The sequence below is a fragment of the Lissotriton helveticus genome, chromosome 3_2 (assembly GCF_964261635.1).
Source record: "Lissotriton helveticus chromosome 3_2, aLisHel1.1, whole genome shotgun sequence".
Taxonomy (NCBI): Eukaryota; Metazoa; Chordata; class Amphibia; order Caudata; family Salamandridae; genus Lissotriton; species Lissotriton helveticus.
The window spans coordinates 68,220,873-68,246,877 of record NC_136062.1 but is presented as its reverse complement, the minus strand read 5'-3'; positions in this window follow the sequence as shown (position 1 = coordinate 68,246,877).

Below are 26,005 nucleotides of genomic sequence, written 5' to 3'. Positions count from 1 at the left end.
GCCAACGGGGTATTTGGGAAAAAAACAATCCTGACCAGCATTGTATCTAGTTCATTACAAAGAAACCTAGACAGGGTACGTAGCGACACAGTGCTTCAAGGTTGTGCTACTGGTGTGGCTGCTCTGGGTAATAACCTAAATGGAGGGCACTGACTTCGTGGAGGAGGTGCTGTGTTTAGTAATAACTTACAATTTAAAAGCACCTGCTGCAGAATTCCTTGTACATTCAGCTTCCAACATGGCACACACGCCTTGTAAACTGCACACATGCCTTGCAATGGCAGGCCTGAGACAGGTGTGAAAGGCTACTTGTGTGGGTGGTACAACCTGTGCTGCAGGTCCACTAGTAGCATTTCGATTACAGGCCCTGGGCATGTGATGTACCCCTTTACACTGGACCATACATTTACTGCTATGTTGACTTGGCTTTTAAAACCCCTTGCAAAGCCTTAAACTCCCTTTTTATTATGCATAGGTCATCTTTAATGAAGACCCTGGGTAGCCCTTAGGGCAGGGTGCTGTGTAAGTAAGAGGTGGGACTTGTAGTATTGCGTTTTACATGTCATGGTAGTGACAAACATCTAAACTAGTTTTTCACTACTGTGCGGCCTGCTTCTCTCATATGCTAGAATTCCGAATTCATTAAAACACTTTTAAGATGCAATTCCTGATTAGAAAGGAGTAGCTGCATCATGTTTCATTTCTGCAGAATGTTTATGGCCCAGGTTAGGTCCATGTAGCAAAGTTGGTAATTTCTTACTTTATCTTCTTTTGCACAATAATATTAATGCTGTGACTTTTCGCACATATTCCTGTGTGTGCCAATGTTGGATTAGTCTCTCTGAAATTACATATCTGGCTTTGCATAACATTATCACAATGCCTCGAACACCAAGTTCAAGGCCTTTATTAACCAATGTACAAATGTTGTTCTATCTTCCTCCACAGGACGACAGGGTCATTTACATACTCATAACATTGCTAATCTAAACGTACAGCTCAAGGTTGCTTTTTAATATAAATAATCAACAATCCATAGGATTAGCAGAGGAGGCACTTCAGCTGACACCAAGGGTTCAAGCATGCTGAGTCTTCACCACTCAGCAGTCTGACACTTCCGTAAGGGGTGTCCAGTTTGTGACCAAGACGGGGCCCTTCATTCTCCTCCACCAGGTAATGGGGTTGGATTGTTCCTTGGGGCGCTTCTTGGCTTTCCCCATATACACTCTCTAGGCACACACAGCAAAAGGTTTGCATAATAGGTGTATGCCTGATTACTACCTTGTTTTATACGCCTGCAAATGTACACAGTTTTAGCACCATGGTATACCAGCATCTGCTATTTACTCTTTTGGTGCTTGTTCTCACTTTCATCTGCTTCTGTCTACTGATTAAAACAGCACATGTATTTTTTATAAAAGAATAACATTGGTTCAATAAATATAATGAAAGTGTCCCAGTGTGTGTTCTCTGTATATTTCTCTGAGAACACAAAAGCACGAGTGACTGAGCGAGAGGTTCTGATCTGTTACCACAATCCCTGAGGGGTCAGGGTTGTCATGTTCAGTGGTTTCCAGAAACCATTCACTCCCTGGTAGGGTTAGGAGGGCTTCTGGTGGCATTGTGAGCTGGGTGACATTGTGAGCTGGCTGGTCTCTAGGCCAACATATCCTGCGGGGGTGCCCAGAATCAGTCTAGGCACCTTGCCCAATGCTTATGGTGTCCAACAAATGTGCATATCCTATGGAGTAATGGGAACTACACTATATGGCGCTGCCAACATTGGTTGGGGTCTTATTTAGTGATCTACCTGAGTAGCTCTGTCGGGGTGGGCCTCAGCCAGGCTTACCAGTGCTAGGGGTTCAACCTTCTCTGCACAAAGTCCTCATACCAATAGGATAGAAGTTGGCACGGAAACTGGAATATAAAACAAAGTTTTATTAACCTCATGAGGTGGACTACATTCACACAACTCCCTTCGGTAGTGTATGAAGTAGCACACTGAACAGAAGGACCATGGTCCTTTTATACCCACACAGGGGCTCAAAAGAAGGTGGTACAAGTACAGAAGAGAAGGGTTACATACATAAAAGGTCATACAGAAATGCACAGTCAACAGTAGGGAGGAGCTAGGAGTTTTCTGACTCCAGTAAGAATAACCTGACAGTTGCAAACTAGAACAGGTGCATGGACAGTCACAGTCTCTTCTGAGCATGTGCAGAGTAGCAGAGCCTAAATAGCGTCTGTCTATAGGCAGAGTGCAAGAGTAAACAACAGCAAGGTAGGACAGAGCACATGGTGACCACATGACAGACAAGATGGCTGCCGAATGCAAGATGGCTTCAGCTAAATGCTAACCCCGATCGCTGCCAATTTACAACAGATGACCCTTTTAGCATTAGCTGAAGACATTTGTTCATTTGGGGTAATCTAGGTTCACACCGTGTACATCTATTTTCATCATTTCAGTGACTTCTTTATTTAGCTTACGTTGGGCTCTAATTTCTGCAACATTTCGCTTGGCGGGAGTACAGGCAGTAATGCAGACGGAGCAAAGCATTGGACCACATTGTATACATGCACAGCATGTAAATAGTATCATGACTATTACACATAGGATGGCCAATAGCTTCCAGCCCCAAGTGGCAAAGAGTGCCCAGAACCAACTTGCAAAAGTCCAGGTGCCAGTCTCTGGATGAATTTCAGCCGTAATCTTATGTAGTTTAGAAATTGCATCAAACATTGAAGGTGAGTGGTCAGAAATGTAGACGCAGCAACTACTACCGATGATGTGACATGCACCACCTCGATCAGCCAGAATTACATCCAAAACCATACGATTTTGGAGTGTTACAATCCTCGCAACTTGCAGCTCTTCTGTAATGTTCCCAAGTGCCATAGCTGTCTGATTGGTAACAGCTTCTACATCACGACTCAAGCGTCTTATCTTTCTACTGTTTAATGCAGCACTCACAAAGAAAAACAAGCCCAAATTGAAATCAATGTAATGTTGCAAGGTGGTGTCAGTCTGGTCCACCTCATCAGTACTTGTCCTCTTATATCTGTTCTTAGAGATATCGTTATACAATTTGAAGTCTCTATGATATGATGCAGGTGCCAGAAACACAGAGGGCAACAGAAAGGATACATAGCATACTCCTGACCATCCACCTGGTTGTTGGTAATATCCCTTGTTACCGCAGACAAAGTATGTATTATGTGAGGATATGAAGCTACTGTTACTGGCATATGTGGAGTAACAATCCCAGGCATATATTAGAACAATGACCAATAGATTAAACAAAACAAACTAGTGCAGTTTATAGAAAATATACATTTTTAATTTGATAAAAAAGGATTTAGTAAAAAACAGTGCATTGATCAGAAATGATAAAAGATTGTATATTAATACATGTATATTCACAAAACAATTTAATTAAAAAGGAGGTCAGGTGGCATCCGGTCGACGCGTTTCGACATAAAATATGCCTTCATCGGGACTTAAACCATCCAATTTCTAAATTTATATAAATGTACAGGGACAATACTGTTCACCGTTTATTTTGACCTGCAGTACGGCTGTATAGATGCTGTCTCATCGGCTTCAAAGTTTGGAGATTTATTTGTAATTTTCTTGTATTTTTCTTTAAAGTATCATAGGAACTTTCGTTGCCTTAAGTATTTTTGGGTTACACTAGGAACAGATGACACTATCCCTTAGGGGATTATGCTCTGTTCATCATCTGGGGTCATTAAAACGGCTAAGTACCACATCCAGGCCACCAGTGTGTGAAGTAAGGTCCTAAATATCTTGAAATGATATTGCTGCGTGGTACCGCTTCGTTCCCGTAGGTAGAGCTAACAATTTCGCAAGGCACCGAAGTCCTACGTTCTTTTATATTTTACTGTTGCCGGTTCCTAATTTTACATAATGCGGTTTTCCCCACGTGATTCAATTCTGAATGCGTGTTGGTGACGTCGTGATATTTTGTCTTTTTCGGTATCCAACTCCCGTAGCTCCTGGAGTCTACGGCGGAGACGTCAAAAATCCGTCTTTTTAGATTACCATCGCACGTCACTCCTGAAGTTCACACGGGGGCACCGATAAGTCAAGACCTACTGCCGATGGGTCAGATTTTTCAGAGAGAACAACTGTTACTGGCACCTTCAATAGTCAAAACCACAGTACTCTCACTTCTACCCGCTGGAATTCTCCTACACTTCCTATACATAAGTCTGCTTTAGCTCTGGTAACAGAAATCACAAATGGTCCATTGTTCTTAATAGTTCTCATATTTGGGAAAATATATGGCGTAGAAATATTCTCAGGTCGATACTCTTCCCATTCCCATTTAGTCCCTTCAGCTAGCGGATAACCATCTTCAACCGGATAACACACTTTATTGAGATGATAATTAATCCTTCCTATTGTCATCCTCGAAATCTTTGCTTTTGCAGAAGCAAAAAAAAGCTCAAACTAAGCTTGGCAAGACCCATTATGCGAGAAAGGAAGAGGAATAAAAGGTGTTCCTCCTTTCTTCTGATGAGCAGGTATCATCCCACACACCCAACAGTCAGTAGTATTTGTGGCATTGTGAGTGTGATGCAACATCTGAATAAACTTACTGTTCAGGTAGGATTGTCGATGTTTCTGCTCATGGTAGGGCAGCGTAAAGTAATGATGCTCAACTGGTACTGGAGTAGTGGTGATCAGAAGCTGTCGAGCAGGAGCCACTTTCTCAACAAACCAGGTTATCACTGCTATGGCCACCATAACAACAACAAACCCCACAGCACAAATTATCTCTTTATTATCGATCTTAGCAACAGTTGATCTCCTTGCAGACATGATCACTTCATTGTTGAATCAGTCGTTGGAGCTCTAATGTCCTTGTCCTGGGCAGCCGTTGGTTTCTTCACCGAGGGTCAAGACGGGTGTCAATATGTAGGACTTACCCCCCCCCGCTTGCCACATCAGCACTCCGTTTCATAAACCCAGGACTGTAGCTCAACCAATCTTTTTTAACAATGCAGACTCTTTCTTAATTGGTATCGAGATACTCCAGGGATCGTGTGGTCCGGGAAGACTTCTTCAGATTTGTCCAGAATCTCTCGATGGTCAGTCAGCACAACAGGTTCCACCAAGGTAGGCGACACTCGCTTGCACTGAGTACTATGGACCCAGTTCTTTCTGTTCGTCACTCCAACCGGTGTCCTCGTTGCTAGGAGCACCTGCTCCGGTCCTCGCCACCTGGTCTCCAAGCTGTTCGACCTCTCAATGGCCTTGAACAGTACGTGGTCTTCATGCCGGAGTTCATGGGCCTCACCTGTAGACCTGTCAGGAAGAGCTTCACGAACCTGTTGAAGAATAGAGATCAAACTATCAGTAAACTGTGCTAAGTAATCATTCCTCAGAACACATGGTACATCATATATGGAGCGTTGCTCAGGAACTCCCAAATGTTCATCGGTCTCCCAAATTCCAGATCATGAATGTGAAAAACAACAGAAGATGCTGATGCTAGTCAATTTCTACACAATCATTTAAATCCCAAAACATTGGAATAAAACCAAATGTTTTTATTTTTTATTTTATTTTTAGTTCTTTTGTTTTATTCAGTGACACTTTTAACACATTATATTTTTTTACATTCCACTTAGTTTGTCATAAACACATTTTTACCTTATGTACAAAACCTAACCAACAATTTTTCAAAAAGGAATACAATTTATAACAAGTTCATTCAAACTCACACCCATACTCCACTCATACTCTTACAGATAAAATATAGCTGGAACTACAATATTCACAGCAGAGCCATATACAAATTATAAAAGTTTGAATTTCTAATATAATCTCCTGGTCTATTCAGTCTTTTTTATGGCTTACAACAGTCTACGCGTTTCGAACCCCGATTGTTTTATAGGGTTCTCATCAGGACGGTAGTCTGTGAAGAGAGGAGAACACCTTATTATAGAAAACACTATCTAAATAACTGCATGCTGCGAGTTTCAACACTATCATACCTCTTTGTCTTACCTCTTATTAATCAGAGCCTGAAAGGGATGGCACTTTCCCGACGTACAACTCATATAAAGGGCAACCTAGTGCATTAAAAAACGAGAACAAAACAATGGTCAATATCAACATCATTATGTTTCATCATTTACAGCTCATTCGTACTTGTGCTTAATTTATAATTGGCACTTACTTGTGCTCATATGGCTGTGGTTAAGGTCTTTAGAATTCTGTGCAGCCTAAGGCTGTGTCAATAAGAAAGAGAAAGTATGTTTTTAGTATTATTTGATGCTGTCCCCTTATGTTTGTTTATACGAGTAACATAAAAACAAAGTACCTCAAGCTTTAGCTGCTTTCCTTCAGATGACCGGGGTCGAGCGCTCCCGCCTACCCGAGCAAAACAAAACGAGTGGGGGCAGTTTAGTAACCCGAGAGTGCAATGCATGGCTCAGGAGTCAGTTTCAATCAAAGCTCCGGTACATACCTCGGACGGTCGGGGCACCGAGCCTTCAGTTCGCTTTTCCTCGTTGTTAGACGCCGCGTTCAGTGGGACGTAAACTTCCGGTTTTCCCAGGATTCATGGGAGTTGTAGTCCCGGTTAGTAGCGGTGTTTAAATACACCCAACTCTATTTGATTCTGTTATATTGGCTGCATGTTCCTTGTCTTAATTTTTATTTTATTTTGGGCAACATGCTATGTGGGAATCTTTATTCCGATTACATTACGTTATTTTTACAAAGCCAGCGAAAACCGTGTGAAACTGTTTACATGTCCTATAGCGATTTTAATATTCAATCAGGTCTCCGGTGATCGATGTATGCATTGACTATCATATGTCGTTTGTTACTGGTACCTCAATTATTGATTACGAGCGCCCTATGGTGTTGCACGACTACAATGGGTGGATCATGGAACATGTAGTCAAAGGCGAAGGTAACTCTTTTTGGTCTTGTCCTCCTCTATATATGGCTGCATGTTTCTGTTCTATTCATGAGATTGCATCTTGTCGTTCAGTTGTTGTCTGATGTATACCCTTGCAAAGTCGGTTTGTGATATTATCCGATTCTGTCAATCTGTAATATCATTCAGATTCCTAAATGTGCCATCATCCTTGTTCATCATTCCAATTGTGTTCCACAGGGGCACTGAATGTATAATTAACCTAATTTAAATAATTCGGATAATTCATTAAGGCCCTCAGTTGCAGAGTCAAATTTTAGAATCAGCATTGCCTCCCTTCTGGAAAGTTTTTCTTCAAGATCACCTCCTCTTTCATCATTGTCCACTTTTGAAATAACTGTCCAAGTTAGCTCCGTGTCTTTATGATTCTTTTCAAGCCAATGGTTGACAAGGGGAGCCGTTGATATCTTGTTTTTAATCCTTGATTTTGTGCTGTTGGATTCTACTACGTACCTCTCGACTTGTTTTTCCAATATAAAGTTGATTGCAAGGGCATAGTATTCCATATACGACAAATCGCGATTTGCAGTTTGTAAATGTGTCATGTTTCCATTTTATATTTCTGTGTTCAAACAAACTTCCTTCTTTCGTTGTCTCACAATATGTACATTCACTACATTTGTGGTGTCCTTGGACGGGCGGTAGGCCTAGCATTGTTCTTAAATCCGGGTTTTTACTTTTTTGTGGCAATGCTGCTCGTACCAAATGGTTGGCAATGCTAGCGTTTTTTTTAAACGCAAACAGTGGCTCATTGTTGAATGATGCATCTATATTTCTCAGCAGGTGCCAGTTATTTGGCACTTGCTTTTTCAGTGCATTGGATTTCGGGCAGAAAGTGCTCACAAAAAACATTCTTTCATTTTCTTTTTGTGTTTTCTTTCCAGTAAATTTTCCCGCGGTGTCCACCACGCTCTTTTGACCGATCTTTTTAATAGTTTTTTGGGGTATCCTCGCTGTAGTAAATTATTCGTCAGGTTCTCCGCATGGACACCGCGGGAAAATGAAGGGTATGCCTCTATCCATTTACTGAAGGCACATACCACCACTAGAACATACTTCAAGTTATTGCAATGTTCAAGTTGGATATAATCCATTTGCAAAACTGCAAAAGGTGCAGTTGGTGTAGCAAAACCTCCTGTAGGAGTCTGTGTTCCTTTACCAGGAATATACTGCTAACAGACCAAACAAGACTGTACTATTCTTTTAGCTGTGCTGGTAATTTCTGGATGCTCCCAAACTTGCGTAAGCAATTTCGTTACTGCCGAAGCTCAAACATGTGCCGGCCCATGTGCCATTTGAGCCATAGGCTGTAATAGGCTATAGGTAGTTTCCACTTATCCATCTCTTTGTTTTGCTAACAGCCCTTATCATCCAACATTCCCTCTTTAGACCATTGCTCAAGTTCTTCCACAGAAGCAGACCTCTGTATGTCTAACACTTCCTGCCTAGCATCATGCCAACGTTCAGCTTGTGACTTCACCACTTACATAGATGTAGTACTTTGTTGCAGCGCAGTCTCACAAACTACGCAATCTGCAAAGGCATTACCTTGTCCTGTCTTGTCAGTCACTTTCTTGTGCACGCTACACTTAACAATAGCTATTTTCTTCAGATATGTCAGTGCAGTCAGAAGGTTATTCACTAGTTCTCCATGCATTATCTGCATCCCGTCGAAGGTAAGAAAGTCTCTTTCCTTCCAAAGTAGTCCAAAATCATGGGCCACTCCAAAAGCCTAGCAGCTGTCTGTATAAATGTTCTCATGCAAGTCAGTGCTAAGTTCACACGCTCATGTCAGCGCTATTTGCACAGCTGCTTGAGCTGATTTCTGTGGTATACGAGCGGTCTCCACTACTCTCTGAAGTGTCGTAATTGCATATGCAGCTGATTTCGTGCCATCTGGTAACTTCAAACAAGACCCATCAACCCATAGTTCCCCATCTACATCCGAAAGGGACGTATCTTGCAAATCGACGCAACCCTTTGTCTGTTCCACAGTAAGCAATATACAATCATGAGAATCCTATGACTGAGTCTGAGTCTGAGTCACTGGATATGGTAACAAAGTAGCTGGGTTCAGAGTCGCACATTCTTCAAGGTAATGTGAGGGGCCAGTTGTGTCAATTCATATCCTGTCAAATGAGCACTAGTCAAGTGTTGCGTTTTAGTCTGATTCAAAAGGGCATCGACCGCATGCGGTACTAGCACTAACAGTTTATGTGACAAAACTATCCCTTCACTCTGATGTATGGACACAGCTGCTGCTGCAACTGAACGAAAACACCCAGGCAATGCACGAGCAACAGGATCAAGAATTGCTGAAAAATATGCACAGGGACGCTGCTTGTCACCGTGTGTCTGCTCTAAAACTGACAATGCACATCCATCTTTCTCGTGTACATAGAGTGTAAAAGCCTATGTGTAATCTGGAGTGCCTAACACTGGTGCAGAGCAAAGAGCTTGACAAAGCTGCCAAAAAGCATTCTGGCATTCATCTGTCCATGGAAGGGGCATTGGAGTGTCTTTGGTCAAAAGCCCTAACAAGGGTTTAACAATGTGTGAAAAACCTAATATCCATTGCCTACAAAACATAGTCAGACCAATGAATGCACAGACATCTTTCTGAGTAGAAGGCACTGGTGTGTCTAAAATTGCTTGAATGCGATCTGGTGTAAGTGCACGTCCCTCCTTAGACAGAAGGTGACCTAAGTAGGTAACCTTCGGTCTACAATATTGCAATTTCTTCCGCAACACTTTGTGGTGATGTGAAGCAAGAAAGAAAAGTAAAGACAAAGTATATTTTTCACACTGTTCAGGGGTATCGGCTGCCAACAAGATGTCATCGACATATTGTATGAGAGCCGCTCCTTCAGTCAAAGTGAAAGAATCAAGTTGTCTTTTCAATGCTTGGCTGTAAATACTAGGACTCTCAGTGTACCCTTGAGGAATTCTACAAAATCTGCACGATTGATTATTCCAAGTGACGCCAAACAAATATTGGCTATCAGGATGAATAGGAATCAAAAAGAAAGCATTCTTAAGGTCGATCCCAGTAAATGTAGTTGCTGTCGGCGGAACTAAGGTAAGAAGTGTCGTTATATCAGAAACGACGGGGCATTGTGGTACTACAATCTTGTTAACCTCCCACAAATCAATGATGAATCTATAAATCCTAGATTCAGTGTCTTTTTTCAAAATAGGAAGCATAGGACTGTTGCAAATGTTATAAGGAACTTCTTCCACAACCCCCACTTCAATTAAATCATGGACAATGCGTATAAGTGCTTCTTCGCCTTCTTGAGAAATTTTGTATTGAGGCAAGCGTGGCAAAGAAGCGCCCTCCTTGACACTAATATGTACTAGTGGAATAACCATTTGCCCTACATCGGTGTCTGACGTAGCCCACAAAGCACTAGGGAGTGAAGCTAATGCAATGTCTTTTTTAACAAGACAAGATCTCTCAATCACGGGGTAGTTGTCATTCAAAAATTTCGTACACCTTATGGAGAACATCGTATCGTAGCCCTGAAATACTTGAGCATATCAAGACCCACAATATTGTCCGGTGTATTCGGAGAAAGCAAAAAATGGACATGGAGCAGTACATTTGTCAACATGAAATGCAAGTGGTTGTGACAGCGGGATAAGGGAAGGTGTTCCATCGAAACCTATCGATGTAAGGGTTAAGCCAGACAGGGTAGCCCTTGGAACCAATTGTTTACACAAGGCGCTACGAGTAGCTCCTGTATCAACCAGAAACTGATCAGTAGAACCCAAAACATGTGCTGTAACATAGGGACCCTTCTGATCTACTGGAACTTCAACTGATTCCTAACCCCATCCTAGGCAGTCCCATGCATAAGCAGAACATTTCAAATCAGGCGGCAAATAATCAAACAGACATTTGATATTGGTTCCGTCTATCAAAAGTGTTAAACCCATCCTGTCCACGTGTATCAGCATCAAACCTAGCACGATCATCCGTGCTTCCTCTAAGGCCTGAATTTCCTGAACGATTTCTCATTTGTCCTCATCCACGTGGATGCTGCTGAGCACGCAATGCCGGACAATCTGCAGCCCAATGTCCAAATTTCCAGCAGTAGGCACACTGGTCAGCAGACAAAGTCCGACGAGGACAAGGAGGAAAAGTCGGACCATAAGACCCACGTCCACCTCTATCATTACCTCTAGATGGCGGACCATTAGCATGAGCCAACATAACCTTCGTTTTTAACTCTTAGTCTTCTTATCCACATTGTCTTTCGCTTCTAACTCCTGTTGTTCATAATACTGAGCTATAGTCAGAAGAGAAACCGGAGAAGAAGTAGTCCATGAACTCTCACTGGCCTTTAGGCAACTAGCTATTCCTGGCAACAGGTTGGCGACATATTTATCAACAAACAAAGCCTGCCAGTGTCATCTGTCAATGACTGGCCACTAATATCGTGGAATGCCTCCTCAAAGCATATAAAGAAGTCAGAAACCAATTCACCTCTTTTTTGCTTGCATGATGCTAATACAGTCCAGTCTATCTTTTTAGGGGGAATGATCATTTTTAACTTAACTAATATAGCTGCAGGAAGATCTAAAATTAACTGACATGGCTTCTGTGCGGGTTCCCTTTCTACTTCCATTTCTTCTAATTCTCTCCAAAACGCCCTAAAAGTCGGACAGTCATCAACTTTACAAACAGTTCTCCACATATCAGGGGGTAATATCAATCCGAAAAAGTATCAATATCAGGCAGAGTCATGGTACTAGAGCTAACGGCTCCCTCTACTTCCTCATAAAAAGCAGCTGGATTTTTCCGCGGATCAGACAATGCAGCTTTAAGAGCCATACCATCAGCTCTATTCCAAGTAGTGTAAACCCAATTATAAATAAATTAACCCTTTGCATCAGCGGAATCCTTATTATCACTTGTTCCCTCGTCTCTAGGAAGAACATACAAAGGTACGGCTTCCCGCATAGGTTTCGCATGAACCATCATAGTCTTATCTGTTCCAGAAGCAGAAGCCTGTGCCACGCTGGTCAAGGATGTTTGTGCAGCTGCGTCAGCTGCCTTTTCTCTTCTCGCAAATGGACTGCTTCAGCACGCAGTTTAACGAATCGTCTGATTGAGTCAGCCACCTGAGAAAAGACAAAAAGACCACCACGCATTTGCTTACATTTATTTGCTATTTCATCGGGCTCCAGCTCCTCGTAATGTTTCCTAAACCGTTAAATGACCTCTGCGGCAAATACCTCGGTAAAATATATTTGCTCCCTTTCCTGACAATCTTTCATGTCATCTAAAAGTTCAGAAGCAGGGGCAACGCTACGATCGGCTTTACAAGCAGCAGATCTAAGCTCGGACGCACGCTCAGCGGACAACATAGAACGAGTCTCCCGTGCTTTCTCTTGCTCTGAAGGAGAGTCCTCATCTGACTCTTGAGGAGCAGACGGAATAGTATTTGGAGGCGGAGAACGATCTAACACCAAGAAATCATCTTGCGGTTTATTAGGGATAGGATAGAGGCGTCGCCGAACAGCGTATTGGCCAGTTAACTGCAAATGACACTCCTCTCTTTCTTTTAGTTCTTTCATTTCTTTCTTTTTAAACTCTAATGCTTTTGCATAAATATTTTTTCGTTGTTCCTTTTCAATCAAGGCTTGCACACGCCTCATTCGTTCACGCACTTTTTTCTCCCACATTCGTACACAGTCAAATATATCTTGCCTAGTCTTTTGCTTAAACATACATTGTTCCACCTACTGAATCTTTCATAAATCAAATGACCCATGCATAGGCTAACGCAACTCAGGAGCCTTATAGTATATTTATTCCATAACGTGCTGTACATTATAGAAGAGATACCATACTTAATATACATGTCCCTATTAGGCGTTCCTTCTGGGGGGGGAGGCTTTTCTTCATCGAGTCGTAAACTGGTACCACCACAAAAGCAACACATTCTATAAAGTGTGCTAGAAACAGGCATGCCGTGAATAGTGCAGTATATGCAGTATTATACGGAAAGTAGCACTTAAAGTACGCTTGTACACTGTGCCGTTCAAATTTTATTCAAAACAAAGAAAATTCTCCTTATTACCTGCCTATATAAATTGCAATTTATATATTAACAATCACAGATTCCAAAATTGGCCAATACAAATTCCAAAACCAACAGTAAGTCACATAAACGATCTCACCAATCCCTGGTATCAAACCAACAACAAGTGTCGCATCAAAACGACCCTTACCAATCCCTTGGTGTCCAGATTCCAACTGCCAAGTTCTTGAATCGACCAAATGGTCACTGCACGGCAAATCAACAGAAGAGATCTCAGTCGAGGATCGGCACCACCTGGAGGGTCAGATCAGAAAGAGAGGAAAAACGCTGTGGTTGCCAAGACGTGGATCTCCTTGGGCAGCGATCCACCGCAGCAAGATTCCAATCCTACATTTCGACCACTCCTTCAGGCATCCAAGTCGCCGATGAGCCCCCCGTTGGGTGCCAATTTGTCGGGGTGGGACTCAGCTAGGCCTACCAGTGCTAGGGGTTCGCCCTTCTCTGCACAAAGTCTTTAGACCAATAGGATAGAAGTTAGCACGGAAACTGGAATATAAAACAAAGTTTTATTAACCTCATGAGGTGGAACTAAATTCACACAACACCCTTCGGTAGTGTATGAAGTAGCACTCTGAACAGAAGAAGCATGGTCCTGTTATACCCACACAGGGGCTCAAAAGAACACGGTACAAGTACAGAAGAGAAGGGTTACATAAATAAAAGGTCATACAGAAATGCAGTCAACAGTAGGGAGGAGCTAGCAGTTTGCTGACTCCATTAAGAATAACCTGACAGTTACAGACTAGAACAGGTGCTTGGACAGTCACAGTCTCTTCTGGGCATGTGGAGAGTAGCAGAGCCTAAATATAGTCTGTCTATAAGCAGAGTGCAAGAGTAAATTACAGCAAGGTAGGACAGAGCACATGGTGAGCACATGGCAGACAAGATGGGTTCCGAATACAAGATGGCTTCAGCTAAATGCTAACCCCGATCACTGCCAATTTACAACAGCTCAGTTGTGCTTTACTCAGAGGCCTATACTCAGCTCCAAACAGGAGACAAACGTGGTGGTAGGGAAATCCGCCTCAGTTGAGGTAGTGTACCCTATGCATTGGCTGTAGGTTATTCAAACTTGGATAAAAACTTCCCACATTGTGTTTACCCTATCTCCATAATTTCATATTGTAATTTCCTTCTTCTTTAAAAAAACAATGCACTTTAACGGAGAAAACTGAGAAAACATTGAAGAAGGAGTATGATCGCTAAACATTAACGAAAATTACAAACATGCTGGTACAATACATGTATAACAATACGGTCTCCCAGTAACAGGTGGAAATGTTACCTTTGTGGTTGAGGCACACAAAGCATTTCGAACAGAGGTATTCTATTCCTGGGTTCAATTCCCATTTGCCAATGGACGCACACAATTGCTTGAAGGGGAAACGCCAGATGAATACATTCCCCTACAGTACAGAAAACAAGAGATTCGGTCCGATAAGTGAAGAAGGAGCGACATGGCCAGTCTTAGCTGCTCGTACAGTGAATCTTAATTTTGCTAATTGAGATGCACCAAAATTGAGCACACTAGACGAAGATCTAGTAAACATTTATAGGAATCTTACACAGTTCATAAAGCGAAAAATTACAGTTAACACTGCCTGGACTGCTCAAACAGCACAACCACAATTAGCTATCACGGGTATCAGTCGACAAACACTGAATGCCGTTATGGAAAATATTCCCACCATTTATGAGCAAATTCCGTTCTGGATAGTAAAAAAAACAAGCCAGCTTGAAGCTGATTTTCGCCACATGGGCCCACAAAAGAAACACTAAATACTAACTATGTTCAATGGAGATGGCTCCCCCATGGAAAACTGGCAACTTGAGCAACAGTATTTGCTGGCATTTATATCAGAACACATGGTACCCATCCACTGGCTGTCTTGCCTCAGGTACTGAAAAAGGTATAGAATGAGTGCGGGGAGCACCCGCCATGGACTTTGGAATTAAACTAATTGCAATTTAGCCACAGTAGCAGCCATAATGTTAAGTAACATAAAAGGGAGGCAGCAGCATTAGCTATATATCAATGCCTGAGGGAGTTCACTTCTGCACAGCAGAAGCGGGAATTGCCTAAAATTATCGAAGAAACCTAAGCTACACTAGGTAGAGATAATTTGGGAGCCAGACCTGGGAAACCGCAAGCTAAGAGTAATTCTGAAAAAAAGAATTCTAAGCAAGCACCCAATTCTTCCTAGAAGAAATGGGCCTTTAAACAGAAAAATAAAAACAAAACACAATCACGGTGTGGGTCCCCTCCACAGGAGACCACTGAAAAGAAATACAATTTAAGGAAATGTAGCACCAATAGGAAGCCGGATAGGTATCAGGATTAACCCTGTGCGGGCGGCTACGTTCCGTGCACGGAGTGTGCGTAGTGCCGGCTTCTACGCATTTTGCGTAGCAGGCGTAGAATCCGGCACTATGCACGCTCCGCAGACGGAGCGTAGCTGGCCGCCACCCGCCTCCCTCCCGCCCTCCCTAAATACTTTAAATTAAAAGTGTAAAAGAATTAAAAGGCACTTACCTTGCCCGCCGCTGCCCGCCGCGTCCCCGGGGCTCGCTATCTTCATGGCTTCCGTCTTGTGTATCTAATGCGCATGCGCGAGCGGCCGCGCATGCGCATTTCTCACGAGAAATGCGCATGCGCGGTCGCCCGCGCATGCGCATTAGATACACAAGACGGAAGCCATGAAGATAGCGAGCCCCGGGGACGCGGCGGGCAGCGGCGGGCAAGGTAAGTGCCTTTTAATTCTTTTACACTTTTAATTTAAAGTATTTAGGGAGGGCGGGAGGGAGGCCTGCGGTGCGTAGTGGGGCTACGCGGAGTGCGGAGGTGGGCGTAGTTTCTCGCCCACTTCACGTAGCTCCACGAAGCCCCACTACGCCCACTACGCCCAGGGTTAATCAGGATACTGAAACTCAATCCTCTCATTCCTTTCAGGAGTCATCCGACACACGTTCATAGAGAGGTGCATGGTCAGAAAACAGCTCAGAAGATCAAGTGACATCAAAGAAGGAACAACAATGCTAATCAGACTACACAATTAAAAAAGAATAAAAACAAAAGAATACTTAACCTCTGGAAAAAAAGAAGGTAGCTGGGATTAAAATGAGGCATGCCCAGGCTGCTGAGGACTCTGCTTCTGAACGGGGAATGGGCAGTGATGATGCTGGACATCGCAGCGGAATTCACAATACTTCAGCGGAACCTAATAGATTATTTGGTGGCAATACAGCTGAGTGAGCATATCACAGCGGAAACACCAGATACAAGGGTGAGTTTTCCCCATCGTTTATATGAAATAGCACACCAATTGGAGGGAGGCATACCCAGAAACACCAAGGCTCTCCTTTGGGACAACCTGACTTATGGTTATGATATTCTTTTGGCTGAAAAAGACTGGTCATCTAAGTTTGTAATGGAATGCCCAAATGGGGAAACGGTAATTTTACCTGCTTTCTCTGTCCTCATTTTAGAATCAGTTAAACATTCTTATGCAAATGAGTGGCCCTTAGCATTAGTTCCTCCACTATACCTTAATCATGTTGGGTGGGATAATGAGTCACCTGATCATGAAATCCATTAAATTCAATTCCTCACCCCAGAGACAATGCCCGATAAAACATGAAACTAATAAACAAGTTATAGACATCTTAGAACAACTTGAATACCAAGGTTCAATAGAAAATTGCACCTCCTCAATGAATAATCTCTTGTTCCCCGTAATGAAACCAGACAATTCATACCTTGTAGTTTAAGACCATAGGCATTTAAGCATATCTACTTTGTGCAGAAGAAAAACAAAACAACACTTGATATCTCAAATGGATTCTTCTGCCAGAGTATAGCTCCTGAAAGCAGATATTTGATGATATTTTCAGCGCAGGATTCACAAAGGCAATTTTGCTGTTTACCTCAAGGGTTTAAGAATAGCCCTGGGCTGTTTTCAGTGAAAGAGTTACTTCAAAGTTCTGATGAGGAGGCCTTGTCCTATGTAGATGGTATTTATCTGACAAATGATGAATTAATGGAACACTTGGACAGAGTAGATCGTATAATTCTAGGGTTTTCTCACCTGGGCTACAAATGCAATTTACTTTTTTATTTTTTATTTTACATTTCTGTTTTCTGATACAAGTTGTCATATGAGAGTGAAAGCCTGGCGGCACATTTTTGGGAAATTTTGCATTGGAAAAACTACAAACCATTTTACGAATTTAAAATTGTGGCAGAACATTCATTTTGGAATACACAGAACAAGATTTAAATAGACCAGATGTTTCAATCACACATTGGACACAGTAACATATACACATTTTCCGTACCGTAAAAGCTGATTTCTCTGCCCGTAACTTAGCTAAGTGTCCCTGCAGCCTGTCTCTAGTACCCATGTGTTTCATGGTGTGGGTGACAACTACACTTTGTACAGTCCCACTAGACAGCCACAAACACAGAAAGGTGGGTGTGACAGAGTACCTATCTGCATTCTGATAGCTCTTCCTGGGTAGAAACAGGGAGATAATGTGGGAGCTGACACATCTAAATAGGCAGTATCATGTGTCCTACACAAAGAGCTGATTAACCCCCAGAGATTGCCTAGCAGGCAGGCTGGGATAAAAGGGGACCTGTGCACTTCAAGTCAACCCCACTTCAAAGGCACAGTTCATCCCCGTTATCAGGCTGGGATACGGATGCCGTCGATCAATTTCGCTACCAATCACATCTAGGAGGTGTACTATATGACCTTGGGGTGCTACGTTCATAGTGATATATAGAAAAGAGCGTCTTGAAATACGCGCCTCGCTCTGGAATTGATATATATCTTCATGAGTATATTCTATCTTTCATTGGATTCCTGTTTTTATTAAGGCGACTGTCGCGGTGCCAATTACCTCAGAGATATTCCATGAAATTGATGCCCTCTGAATATTGAATATGAAGAGTTAAGTACCTTGTTTTTGACCCATTGTCATATGACACCCTCAACTGCATATCGATATCCACATATTAGCTTACTACACGCCACGTCTAAACAATTGCCCTGACAAAGTTACATATTGTAACAAAACGCGTTGGCTGTTTCTATCTGGTTTAATTGACCGAAATAAAGAGGAAGTTATTTGGAACATTAACATCGTCTCCTTAATCTATTTGAGTGCGCCTCCTACTTTCGTCTATAATTTTACCCTTTTGGGATCTGTGCCCTAGGACAACAGGCATTTGGAGTGTGCAGCACCAACATCTACTTGTTTACTATTGTTTTGGTTGTGCTTAACCTTGGTCAGGTTGTCCTGTTCTTTCTTCTCACATTTGGGTATAAGTACTAGGGCTTTGACCCTACCAAGCCAGTGAACTACTGGACCTATGAAGAACTCTGTCAGGAGTAAAGACTGCTGTGCCACAAGGAGTGCCACTCTGCTTGTCTGCTGCTCTGAAGAAACAGCTTTCAGCTTTGCTGAGCTAACCTGCTGCCTGCTGATCTCTGCCCCACTGAGGATAAGGACTGAATCCATCTCACTTGTACCCAGATTGACTCCAAGGGCTTGTTCTGAGGTTTCAGGGCCATAAAAGAATTCCTGCAGTTGTACAACAGAACCGAGACTCTGTGGTCTGTGAGTCATACCCTGCCAAGTGGTGCCAATCCAGTCCTGGGCCCTTGAAATTTCATTTTGTTTGTCCAGAACCATCAAAATCGACTTCGTGACGACCTTGCACCAGTTGATACCGAAGTATTGCCCTTCATCGCTGACACAGGAGCCGAGGGATGACATTGCTTTGACGTACTGCGTAGTTCGATGACCGCAGACAGCGCGGCTCAATGATGATGCAGTGCCTGCATCGTAAAGGGGTTCAACAACGAAGTCTTCAATGACTGGGTGGATTGGCGCCGATGCTTCACCTCCATCCACGGGTTGGACGACAATGCGGTGACACCTCGCATCGAGTCTTCAACTTCGGCTCAGGCTCCATCCAAGGTACTTTTTCAGCTGGACCAATCTGAGCCCTGTAGCCAGACCTACCCTCCATCACGGTCAGCCTGAACTTTAGATTTACCCTGTCTAGCATGGCATTGCAGCAAAACATGAACACAGAAGGAGAGCAGTGGCTCAGAACATTTTAGTGAGACCACCACTTACGACAAGGAAGTCAATATAAAATTTGTGTCTGGGGGTAAGGAAACAACAAAAACCTCGTAGAAAAATTGAGAAACTATCCCACCAGTAGATGAACAAATGGCGGGAAGTAACTTCTCTGCAAAGTTACTAGGATACCACAGTGTACTGAAATCTCCACAGTAGTATCATATGAAAACACTGATCCTAGTAAATTGAATTCATGGAGAGGAAATTTAACCCAATGCTCAAGACATATGCTACTGATATTGATCAAATACATCTGGGCAGACTGTGAAAAAGTACTCAAGTAAAGTGTGCGCACCAAGAAACACAAGGAAGAGAGGAATAGAAGACTAGACAAACTGAAAGAAGACATTAATTGCAAAGAAAACTGAGACAATTCCAACAAGACCGAGAAGAATATGCCATAGGCTTCATTTTTTTTGTCAAATCTGTTTATTGGCATTTATGTTATTGAGCATACATTAGGTACAACATTCGTGTATCACATCTGAACTGATATATCAAACAATTGTACATAGGCGAAGTAACATGTCATTCAGATGCTGCAGCTGTTCATAGAGGCGTCACAAGGTGTGTGTTAAAGAGTATGCTCCTGAATGTGTCCGCAACATAGGGGAGACCGGGCTCCCCAGCCCTGTGTACAGAGATGTTATTCATATAACAACCGTAGAGAATCAAATCAAATCAAAACAAACAAACAGCGGCATGAGCACAGATATAGCGTGTGTATTGAACCCCTCCCGAACCCCGCCCCCCCGTGCACGCGCGCCTCCAGTCTCATCCATTCCTGTGCTATGGAGCTGTGCGTCGCACCAAACAAGAGGCGCAACTGCTAGCCAGGTACTGCCTGCGGTGCACCCCCCTCGCCCGGTGTGCCTATCTAGTCCTCTGCTACCCCTGCACTCGCAGATCTATCTACTAGTTGCAGGGCATTAAGCATGAGCTCCCAACGCTACACAATGGGTTCCTTGCGAAGCCCCACCACCACCTCCCATCTTATGGCTGTCCATTCCGCCCAAGCCCATGCCTGTAGGGACAGGGTCCACAGCTGTACGCTGGGCGGGTCACGCGCCTTCCACCTCTTCATGAGGAGGTGTGTCGCCACCACCATCCCCAGATCCAGGAAGCGTGACGACACCGTATCTGTGGGTGGTCTCTTGAAATGGTGTAGAAGGTATTCAGGCCAGTTACAGGGGATGATTTGCCCGGTACATTGCCTGAGTAGCTCGCTAATGTCTCTCCAATAAGTGCCCAGCCCTGGACAGTTCCACAAGATGTGGAGAAGATCCGCATCCGTCTCGGCGCATCTGGGGTAGGACGCGTCAGACCTGTGGAAGTATTTTTTTATTAGGTCTGGGGTGAGATAGGCCCTGTGAACAATATAAAGTTGGATTTGGCGAAAGCGCAGGTTTCGGGGGATGCACATCAGGCGCTTAAGGATTTTCTCCCATTCCCTGTTGTCAAGTGCTCGCCCCAGGTCTCGCTCCCATTTGCCTCGAAGTGGGGCTAAATCCACTTCCGTGTGTGTCCTCAAGGACGCAGCAAACCATCTAATTAGGTGCCGGCCCCTGCCCATGACGTGGAGGTATTGCATAGTCAGGTGCTCCTTAGGCTCCAAAGTTACATCCCCCCACCTAGCCGTCATGTGCGCTATAAGGGAGCGATGCAAAAGGAACCCTCCAACGGGAAGCCCGTTCTCAGCAACCAGTGATGCATAAGGTATCAGTGTTCCATCTCTGTATAAGTCACCCATCATCTGGTTATCCGCCTCGTGCCATTGCTCCAGCAGATGGTGTGTGAGGACCCCTCCACCCCCCGGCAAGCCCTCCAAAGGCATCGCAGGTGCATAGCGGAGCACCCCCCGCGTGAGAAACATTGCTCTGCGGAAGCATTTGTATGCCACGTCCAGTAGCAGCGGGGCGGTTTGCGCCGTCTCTGTTAGTGGATGGAAAAGCGTGGTGACCAGCTCCAGAGTGTATGGAGGCTCGCTCATGGCGGTGTCCTCACTCCCCCTGTCTGCTAGCCAGCGGACAACCCATTGAAGCTGCGCCGCCAGATAGTAGTGCTCGAAACAGGGAGCAGCTAGTCCGCCCCTGTCCGTGGGCAGGAACAGTTTCCTAAGCGCCAGCCGGTGCCAAGACGTGCCCCATATGAAAAAGGAGGCCGGTATAAAAAGGGGGAGATTGGCAAAATAGTACAGAAGGCGGGGGAGCATGACCATTTTGGCAAGGGCCACTCTGCCTGTGGGGGTTAGTGGGAGTGTGGACCAGAAACAGACCTGGGACCTGAGCGCTGCCACTGCTCGCCCCAGGTTCCCATTGAAGAGAACGGCCAGCTGACGGTAGATCTGGATCCCCAGGTACTTAAAGGTGTCCACGTTCCATTGGACTCTGGTGCCATGAAGGCAGTAGGCGGGGTCGTCTACCCCGCTGCTGAAAGCGTAGAGGCAGGACTTCCCGCGTTCACCTGGAGCCCCGAGATCGTGGTGAAGCGACTCAGTAAGTGGGCCAGTTGCTCGGGTATGTGTCCCAAATCCCTGACGAACACCAGCAGGTCATCCGCATATAGGGAGACCTGATGAGTGGCATCGCTGAGAGGGATGCCATCACCCAAGGTGTGATTCATGGATGTGGCTAGCGGCTCCATAGCCAGCGCGAAGAGCAGTGGCGATAGAGGGCACACCTGCCGGGTGCCCCTACCCACCGCCACCGCCTCCGAGACATAGGGCCCCAGTCTCACGTGGACCACCGGATTGCGATATAAGAGGTCAACCATCTGCAGAAAGTCCACGTCCAGCTCATATCTCTCCAGCACTGACGACAGATAACCCCACTCTAGACAGTCAAAAGCCTCCTCTAGGTCTAGCACCAGGCATCCTACTCTAGGCCATTCCTGCGTCGCCTCAGCCGCCACCCTAAAATATCTCTTAAGGTTCAGAGATGTGGACCGCACCGGCACAAAGCCATTTTGATCTGAATGAATTAAGTGAGGGACCACCGGCGCCAGGCGCTCTGCGAGTATTTTGGCAAAGACTTTGTAGTCAACGTTAAGCATTGCCAGTGGGCGGTAGGAGCCTAGAGCAGCTTGGTCTCTGCCTGGTTTGGGCAGTAAAACCAGGAATGCCTCTCGCATGGACGGCGGGAATGAACCTGCATCTATCGCTGCATTGTACAGCTGTAGGAGACGGGGCGCTAGGATGTCCCTGTTTGCTTTATAGTATTCAGCTGGCAGGCCGCCCGACCCAGGGGTTTTCCCGGTCGCCAGTGCCTGTATCACGTCTCCCACTTCCTCCAGGGTGAGCGGGCCATTAAGCGCGTCTCTATGTTCTTCAGAGGCAGTGGGCAGCATAACCAAGTCCAAGAACTCTACCATTGCGTGCCTAGGGCCAGTGCCTCGGGCCGTGTACAGCTGCCGGTAATGGTCCGTCAGCGCCTAATGTATTTCATGCTGCGTGTAGACCAGCTCCCTGCCCTTTCCTTTTGCACCAGCCAGGCCAGCAGCCGGCTGGCTCTATCCGCCTTGGCATGAGTCCTGGCCGTGTGCGCCGCATAATTGTGACATCGCAGCCTTACTAGAAGAACCGCGTGCTCACCGCGGAGGTCGTTGAGCTTGGATGAGTATCGGCCAGTCCCCTCTCCTTCCCTCTCGTATGTCAAGAGCTCAGCCTCCAAGCCCGCCAGGGAAGCAGACACTGTTTGTGGATGTTCCAAGTGGCCCCCATACAATGCCCACGAATGGTCGCATTGTGGGCATCCCATTCTGTCCTGGGATCATTCACCGTCCCTGCATTTTCCTCAAAATAGGCTAGGATGGCTGTGCCCAAGGAAGAGCAGAACTCAGCTTCTTCAAGCGCAGCTGGCTGTAGCCGCCATGTGGGTACGGGAGGTCGGTCCACCCCCCAACTAATTTAAAACCATAGGGGGTTGTGACCAGAGTGTGTCCTGCCCAGGTATTCTGACCTTACCAGGAGTGGGAGCAGCGATTGGGAACTGACTATCCGGTCTAAACGGACATGTAGGTCATGAACTGGCGAGCAGTAGGAATATATTTTATCTGCTGGGTGTTGCACTCGCCATAGATCATGGATCCCCCAGTGCGAGAGCCAGCCCTGAAAATGTCTGCGCATTTGATGCTACTGCTGCACCTCGGAAGGGGGGAAAGGATATGTCCATATGTGTCTCTAGAACCATGTTAAAGTCTCCCCCAAGTAACCATGGGAGTCCCGCATAGGGATGAAGGATTTGATTTAGGCTTGCCAGGAAGGAGGGCTGATCCGTGTTAGGTGCGTACACTGACCCCAGCAGGACCTCCTCACCGTTCAGCCGCCCCCTCGCTAGAGAGTACCTCCCCTCCGAATCCACCTGTATGGTTTTGCATGTAAAAGGGACACCGGCCCTTACCCAAATCAGCGTGCTATGCGCAGGCGCAGAGAAGGTTGTGCCGTAGATTTGCCCTCTCCAGCGTCTGCGGAGTCGGGCGAGTTCTGTCTGGGCCATGAGTGTCTCCTGAAGGAGTGCAATCCCCACCCCGTGTCGCTGCAGATAGGAGAAGACTGAGTAGCGGCGCAATGGGGTGTGCATACCATGGATGTTCCAGGTCATTATGTTAGTGCACGCCATATGGTGAGTCGCAGCGCTGCCTTCCGAGGTCAGGGAGGGCGTCGCAAGTGGGGCCTATGGGCAGCCTCCCAGGGGGGAAATCATTGTGCCGCTGCTGGAACATGTAAACTATAACCAACCGTGTAACAGAGTGGGCGAGTTCCCAACGGGCATACGTCCAAACCAGAAATGGAGCTACTACGTAGTGATGTGTTGACTCAGCGCAATGTGTACGCGGTGGAGCAGGGAGCCAACAATTGAGCCAAGGTATACCCCCATCGAAGGCCCTTAGACGGCTTAGAGGTGCCTGAATAATGCTAGAATGAAAAACGCGCGGAGCCAATGTGAGCTACCCATAGGGGGACACTGCCCACGCCGGGCACCTAGCGTCTCCCAACTGCGGGTCTGGGAGCGCTTCTGCATACTCTAGGCTGTACATGCACTATAGGCAGCGTATGCAGAGGTGACTAATGATGCATTCTGGCAGCGCACTTCGTAGCATTTTGACAAAGGATATAAGGAACAGAGCATTTAGTCTGCAGGCCAGCACCCATAGTTCATCATCCAGTCACATAATGTGGTCAGCTGTCTGGGGCGTCACCACGGGCAGACCTGCATCCTCTGTCAGCACAGTGGAGGGGGTGGATGAACCGCTCATGTCCAAGTCACTCTGTGGTCGATAGTCTGAGTAGGCAGCACTGTTCACTACTCCCAATGTCGCAACCGCCTCAAGTGCCTCCTGCCGCTCCTGCCACATCTTCTCCGGGCTGGGCGGGACCTGTCCTAGACCTGCGCCCCGGTGAGCCTTCCTCTTTCTCCACCTCCTGGATCGTTGCTCCTGCCACCCGCCCTCTTCTGGGACCGGAGGTCTCGTTCCCGACTACTGCCCTGTCTCTTCCAGCCAGTCCCAGACGTCCGACGGGTCGTCAAAGAAGCGGGTGCCTTCCTTGGTGACTATCCGAAGGCAAGAGGGGAACAGCAGAGAGTCTCTTGACGGCCAAGTAGGTGCTCCTCCTTCTCTGCACTCGACTATTACCCACTTTGATGTCACCCAGCTTCCTAGTTTCACAGAGTACCACATCACGGTCTCGGTAGTTGAGGAGTTTGAGCAGAAACGGGCGGGGCTGAGCCCTCGGTCGCTGGGCCTGTGCCGACACTCAGTGTGCTCTTTCCACCGCAAAGTGTGAGGACAGCGCCCCAGGCAGCAAGAGTGTCTGCAACCAGGCTTCCGTGTACTGCTCCGGGTCTGTCCCTTCCTCTCCCTCCGGCAGTCAGACCACCCGGACGTTGTTGCGCCGAGAGCACCCTTCCGCATCTTCTGCACGGCCCTCTAGTGCGTGGACCCTGTCATTTAAGTCCTGTAGGGCTGAGGTGTGGCTTTGCACCACCGGTTGTAGCTCCTGGACTGACTGGCGTTGCGTGGCTACTAATTCCGTCAGTTTACAATGGTCCACGTGTAGTAGTGTGAAGTCGGAGGTGACTTTGTCGATCCGCGCTTCTAAGGATGTTTGCTCCAGAGTGGTTCCGATGCGTTCCACAGCCACCAGAACAGAGTCCATCTTGGCTGCCAGGACTGCTGCAGGCTCCATGTCATCCCGTCTGCGCTCCTGCGTGGGGCCAGGGTCGCCTGTCACCTGCTGCTTCAGCTGGGATCTGTCCCTTAGCTTGCCCATCACCAACTGCTGTGCTGTTGGCATCAATGCACAGTGTCCGGCCGCAAGTGCTGAGTGAAAGGGCACCTCCCCAACTCAATCGGCGCTGCAACAGGACCAGGAGAGAGCCGGATTGTCACTGCCAGGGGGCTCTGCAAAAGTCTCAGGGGTGTGTCAGCGCCCAACCTGGCCCCAACTTCTTTGTGTGCTTGCCTCCCCCGGTATAAGCAGCCTCCGGTAATACCTCGCACCTATGGGCACAGCAGCTTTGGCAGTTTAGAAGGATGGTTCTGATGCACCCAACATGGCCTCTGGGCATCAGCATCCCGGCGCAATGCCCGAGCCGCCCCTAAGGCAGAGTCCGCTTGTTGTGGCACAGTTCAAAATGGCACCCGTCGCAGAAGTGGCGTGCCTCCGCCAGGCTGTGCTCCCTCTGAAGGCTCGCCACAGCGCCGCGACACCGCCGCCACTCTGCCAATGCTGGCAGACTCCTCCTGCACCCAGTGTCCGCAGCC